Consider the following 7,360-nt stretch of genomic DNA (forward strand, 5'->3'; position numbering starts at 1 on the left):
ATTCTGGCACACAGTCTTAGAGGCTTCAGCCTATGACTGATTTGTCTATTGCTTTGGGCCTGTGGCTGCACGTCATAATAGGAGTGCGTGGCAAAGGAAGTCCATCTACTTCATGGCTGGAAGTGAAAGAGAGAGGAAGAGGAAGAGACTGTGGTCCCACAGTCCCCTTTGAGGACACCTCCCCCGCACCAGAGACTTAAAACTTCCCATCCCATCTTAAGTTTCTACCACTTTCCAACAGTGTTACAGGGTGCAGACAGAAGTTTGAACACATGGGCCTCTGGGGGTGGTTCCAGGTCCAATCTGTGGCATAAACAAAGAAAAAAAATTCAGAGAGAAGTGCTGAGAGAGAACATAGATCAGGTAATGTGGTATAGAGTAGCTTGTCTGTGGGTAGAAGGCTAGGGAGATAACTCTCAAAAGGATGGTCAGGGAAGGGCTCACATGGGAAACAACAGCCAGGAAAAGGAGCAATCCTTGCAGGCAAAGAGATCACCAGTGAGGAGACTTGACAGGAAGAAGGACCTATTTGAGGCACAGGAAAGAGTGTGTAAGTGCAGAAGAATCCTAAGTAGAAGAGCAGCAACAAAGGAGCCTTAGGATAGGCAGGGACTTGAATGAAAAGCAATGGCAGCAATTTACTAACTGCATCTCCTTGCACAGATTTCATAAAGTTCTTTAAGCCTGAATATCCTCATCTGCAAGATGGAAATAATAATGATGGTTTTTCACAAGATTGGTTTTTAATAAATACACATGCTGTCTCTAGATTATGGATAAATCTAGAATCATAAGATTTTGCTCCCCCGTGTCCTTCCCCTCTTTGAATACCAACTGGTGACAAATACAAGAAACAACTAATAATAATGAATGTTCAAATTTTAAAAATTCATTACAGTAAAGAACCCATTGCCATTAATTCCTCTCACTTTGAAAATATTTATCCCATCAGTCTTGCCACTTTCTGAGAAAGTTCTGGAAGTCCTCTTTCATGAGTGTCTTTAGTTGTGCTGTCATGGCTGCCTTGATGCCCTGAATCAATTCAAAATGATTGATTACCTTTCATGGTCAGTTGACTTTGAGGAAGAACCAGTGAACAAGGTAGATGAGGACACACTGTAATGATTTTATTTGACAGAAATTGCTGTACATGTTTTTAATCAATTCAGGACACCGAGGAAGCCATGCATAGAGACTTATACAGAGAACTTCCAGAACTGCTTCAGAAAGTGACAAGAAAGATAGGATAACAATATTTGAAGCCACAGGGAGTATTTTGAGGGGATTAATGGCAATGTCTTTTACTGTGTAATAATTTTATTTTTAAACATTCATACTTTTGATCACATCTCTACTAAAATATCCCTGCTCAGTTGAACTGTCCTCACCTACTTATTTTGGGTTTTGCCCACAATCCAGTAGTGTGCTACATATTTCTTTCAACCAGGGAATAGCTTCCTGTATTTGGTGACTGCATGAGGTAGCAGAAAAAAGCCCATTCCTCACTTCTGATGCAGAGCTATTTCATCAACCCACATTTTTGATGGTTTCAGATTTGTTCCTCTTTTAGCCTCTTGGACTCATCCTGGGGTTTCTTTAGGGATGTCTTCAGTATAAACTTCCCCGAGTTACCACATATTCCCAGATGTGCTCCCCAACTCTTCAGAACTGAAGTCATTTCTCTCCAGCACTCTACTCTCTTTGTTCCAATAGCTATTGACTTTTCACATTCATTTTCAATCCATTCACTACACTGTTTACACCTCGAATTTCAACAGAAATGAAATGCTTCCTAAAGTTGTTCATTTTGGTTTCCTGTAGACAGAATTGGGGAAAGATAGGGATATTACATGTCCCACAACTAAAATATACCAGATGCATAGCTTTACTCTGGTTTTTAACATATAATATTCCTTTTTCCTAAATGTAATTTAATATTGCTTTCAACATGGAACACGATACTCTAAGTAGACCAAACATAAACCATACTACTCCACAAATATATATTTATACATAGACTAATGGAAAGGGCTAGAACAAATGATCTGTGTTAGATATTCCAAATGTGAAAAAATGAGGTTGGCAGGGATAAATTTAATAGCTATTGGGAGAATGCTTACAATAATTGACTATTGTTGAAATGAAATGTCAGATATCATTATTGGCATTTACAATTTTAATTAGCTTGATCTCTGAATCCAATATGTTATGGTGTCCCTTTTTCAGTTTTTTTTTTCTGGAAGAAATAAAACTAATAGGCTTTCACAGTTATTTAAGGAAAGGTTATTAAAACCCATGATGCTAGGATGTACTAACAGTTTAATGGAGAAAGAATATGGGTCATTTTTCATGTTAAAACACAGTCATGAAATGAGATACTTTCCTCATTTCCCACAGAGCCAGAGCAGCAGAATGCAGGGTCTCCTCAAAGCTCCTGGTGTGGTGGAGATTTCTGTGCTTTTCCATCTTTGTGCTGTACCTTTTCCACTCCTCCGCTGTTATTTGGAGGGACAACATGAACTGGGGAGGGCTCTGGAGGATTCTGTGTGGGTCAGCATGGCACTGAAGTTTCAAAGACCAATGATCTTCCTTCCAGAGCCCTCCAGAGTTAGAAGTTTCTCATTTTTCTGAAGGTGGCTCTAAATGCTTTCGATGACATTCTACACATACCATTTCACTCTACAAGGTGGTTTATAAAATCAAAATAAGTATAACTTTTAGAGCTATCTCTCATCATTTCCACCTGCAGAATTTTCCTGGTGATGTGTGGTATCTACTTCTTCTGATCTCTAATCTTCCCAACTCAAATACTTCAAGAGCTCAACAGGTAACGTAATTCTTTCCAGAGGCAACCATAATCTGGAACATGGATAGATAAGTTGTCAAGAGACATTTAATTATGTATAACTGTCCCTCAGTATCCACGAAAGATTGGTTCCAGGATGCCACCCTGCAGATAGGAAAATCCATGCTTACTCAAGTCCCTTATACAAAATGGAGTAGAATTTGCATATAACTTTATACATACTCTCCTATGTTTTAAATCATCTCTGAATTACTTTTAAGACCTCATACAATGTAAATCTTATATAAATAATTGTTATACTGTATTGAATGGCAAGAAAAATTCTCTACTTCTTCAATACAGTTGCAACTTTTTTCCTAATATTTTTATCCATGGTTAGTTGAATCTGAAGGTGTGGAATAGAGATATGGAAAGCCAATTTTCTCCTTCTCTTTCTCCTTCTCTCTCTCTCACATATATATGTGTGTATATGCATAAATGCACATATGTATATACAAATATATACTATATAATGCATACTATATACTTGAATAATTTATTTAAATTGTATATACTATATTATGTATTCTTCATACTTGAATATTTTATTTAAATTTAGTGATATATGGAATTTTAAATACAAAATTCTAAAGCCAGCAGAATAGCATATGAATCACTCTTCTGGGGCATTACAGGTTCTCAGGGATAGCTTGGCCACCATGTGAGGGTGATTAAGAAGAACATAACCAACAAGAGCACTGCAGGCTCACTTATAACATTTTGCAGTGGTCTGGGAAAGAAGACAAAGGTGGCCCATACACACCATAGTTTTTTTTTAATATTTAAAATTACAAATGAAGCTGTCAAACTCTTTTGTATGTTCTACCTTTGACAAAGCTACATCTCAAGTTCTCAGAGTTACACAGTGGAATGTGGCTATTTCCCCAGAGTGATCCTCCAGCCTCAGGAACTCCAGCTACCTTGTCTTCCAAAACCAGTTCCTGGCCACTCAACAGGGAGCTTCTGGCTTATGTATGTGGACATTATGGCTCTGATCTCTGCTCCTCCCTCATCAAATAATCACCTTGTGACTCTGCCTCAGACTGGGTGTGAATGGTACACGTGGCACCATTTATCCTCAGAAAAGCAGACCCCAGGGAAAAAGCAGAGTCCAGGAAGTAGGCAACAGGGTTGTGGGTATATGGAATATGGTCCAGGGGGATAGAAAGGCCTAGACCTATGGCCCCAGTAGTATTTGGGCAGAGGTGATCAGAATAAAGACACTCTGAAGTGGACACTGGATGATGACACAAGTATTTTTGCATGTTTAAGCTTATTATCTAAATGTCATGATATCAATCGCTTCCCCCAATATTGAACATTAGAGTTTAGCTTTGTATATTTATCAAATTATCCTATTAACAAGTTGTTTCTTCAATGCTCACCCTTCAAATGGACCTAACCAATATAGTAGTGATTCATTCATTTTCAGAGAAAAGGATATGCGACCTGACTGTACTGGAGAGAACACCATATTATGGGGCTTTTTAAAAAGGAGTCATTTTGGTGTGGCATATGGAATGAGTAAAGGCAGCCTTATTGTGTATGTGCCATGCTTTTTACTAGAGGGAAATATTAAAAAGCTTTGGAGAAGCCAGCCTAAGTTTTAACTTTTGTCACAGAATTACTCTCACCATGTGTCCACCCAGGGCCTCTTAGGCAAATGGTTGTGTGATCTTTTTTTTTTTTTTTTGGTACCAGGGATCGAACTCAGGACCTTGTGCTTGCGAGGCAGGTGGCGGAACCACTGAGCTAAATCCCTGGCCCCGTTGCTTGATCTTTTTTTCTTTTTTATTTATATATATATATATTTATTGGTACATTTTAGGTATAAAATACATGTACATTTATCATCGGGTGTTTGTACCAGAACATGATGCATCTTAGTTCTTATTTTTTCTCCCATCACCTGTGCACCCTTCACCCCCTCCACCCTTCCCTATTTACACAGAGTTTGATTCTATTTTTTTTCTCATAGTTTTTCCTTTCCCTTCTTCCCTTTCCCCTTTCCCTCCCACCATCCCCGAACCCTTGGACCTTTTCTTATTTCAGATTATCAATTATTCATTTTAATCATTTTCATCCTTATTTACACTTTCAATTTCTCACACTAGAGAAACTATTCGGTATGTACACATGTGTATCCTATTTATTTCACTTTAAGAGTATGGCCTCAATATGCATCCATTCAGCTATAAATGTCTCTAGTTTCTCATTCTTTATGGCTGAGTAGTACTCCATTTTATTTAAAAAAACCACATCTTCTTTATCCAGTTTCCAGTCGATGGGAACTTGGGCTGTTTCCAAGCTTTAGCTATTACAAATTGTGCCACTATAAACATAGGTGCACATATATCACTGTGGTATGATTCTTTTAATTCTTTGGGGAAGATTCTCAGTAGGGGAATAGCTGCGTCAAATGGGACCTGTAGTCCTAGTTCTTTGAGGTATGTCCATATGGATTTCCACAGTGGTTGCACCAATCTACATTCCCACCAACAGTGGAGAAGGGTTCCTTTCTCTCCACACCCCTGCCAGCATTTGTTATTGGTTGATTTCTTGATAGCAGCCATTCTTTCTGGGGTGAGGTGGAATCTCAGTGTTGTTTCCATCTGCATCTCTCGAATGACCAGTGATGTTGAACATTTTTTCATATATTTATTTTCTGCTTTTACTTCTTTGTCTGAGAAATGTCTGTTCATTTCAGGTGCCCATTTTTGAATTGGGTCTTTGAATTTGGGAGGTCTGATTTTTTTCAGTTCTTTATATATTCTCAATAGTAAACCTTTGTCTGAGCTACAGCTGCTAAATATTACTTCCCACATTGTAGGTTGTCTCTTAGCTCTGTTGGTAGTTTCTCTTGCAGTGCAGAAGCTTTTTAATACGATGAGATCCCAGTTGTTGATTCTTTGTGCTAGCTCCCGTGCTACTGAAGATTTGTTCATAAAGTCTTTTCCTATGCCAATATCATCAAGAGTTTTACAAGAACTGAAAAAACAGACATTTCTCAGACAAAGAAGTAAAAACAGCAAGTAAATATATGAAAAAATGTTCAACATCACTGGCCATTCGAGAGATGCAGATGAAAACAACACTGAGATTCCACTTCACCCCAGAAAGAATGGCTGCTATCAAGAAATCAACCAATAACAAATGCTGGCAGGGGTGTGGAGAGAAAGGAACCCTTCTCCACTGTTGGTGGGAATGTAGATTGGTGCAACCACTGTGGAAATCCATATGGACATACCTCAAAGAACTAGGACTACAGGTCCCATTTGACGCAGCTATTCCCCTACTGAGAATCTTCCCCAAAGAATTAAAAGAATCATACCACAGTGATATATGTGCACCTATGTTTATAGTGGCACAATTTGTAATAGCTAAAGCTTGGAAACAGCCCAAGTTCCCATCGACTGGAAACTGGATAAAGAAGATGTGGTTTTTTTTAAATAAAATGAAGTACTACTCAGCCATAAAGAATGAGAAACTAGAGACATTTATAGCTGAATGGATGCATATTGAGGCCATACTCTTAAAGTGAAATAAATAGGATACACATGTGTACATACCGAATAGTTTCTCTAGTGTGAGAAATTGAAAGTGTAAATAAGGATGAAAATGATTAAAATGAATAATTGATAATCTGAAATAAGAAAAGGTCCAAGGGTTTGGGGATGGTGGGAGGGAAAGGGGAAAGGGAAGAAAGGAAAGAAAAAAATTATGAGAAAAAATAATAGAATCAAACTCTGTGTAGATAGGGAAGGGTGGAGGGGGTGAAGGGTGCACAGGTAATGGGAGAAAAAATAAAAACTAAGATGCATCATGTTCTGGTACAAACACCCGATGATAAATGTACATGTATTTTATACCTAAAATGTACCAATAAATATATATATTTTAAAAAAAAAAAGAATTCTACCTAACATCTTCCAGCAAGTTTAGTGTTTCTGACTTAATATTTAGATCTTTAATCCACTTCAATCTGAGTTTAGTGCATGGTGATAGGTATGGGTCTAGTTTTAATCTCTGATGGGTTGAAATCCAGTTTTTCCAACACCATTTATCTTTCCTCTAATAAGGGTGGTTGGCTCCTTTGTCAAAGATGAGGTGGCTGAATATGTCTGGAGTTGTTTCTGCATCTTCTAATCTATTCCACTGATCTTCAGGTATGTTTCTTTGTCAGTACCATGCTGTTTTTATCACAGTAGCTTTGTAGTATAGTTTCAAGTTGGGGATTGTGATACCCCCTCAGCCATGTCTCTGTTGCCTAGAATTGCTTTTGCTATTGTAGGTTTCTTCTGCTTCCAAATGAAGTTTTGAATTGTTTTCTCTAGTTCTGTGAAGTATATTGTTGGAACTTCAATTGGCATTGCATTGAATCTATATAGTAATTTTGGAAGTATGGCCATTTTCACTATATTGGTTCTTCCTACCCAGGAACAAGGGATATCTTTCCATTTTCTTATATCCTCTTCCATCTTCAGAAGGCTGTAGTTTTCAGTGTAGAGGTCTTTT

This window comes from Heterocephalus glaber, unplaced genomic scaffold, assembly GCF_053883595.1.
Source record: "Heterocephalus glaber isolate CG9 unplaced genomic scaffold, H.glaber_assembly_v1.0 deba00000071, whole genome shotgun sequence".
Taxonomy (NCBI): Eukaryota; Metazoa; Chordata; class Mammalia; order Rodentia; family Bathyergidae; genus Heterocephalus; species Heterocephalus glaber.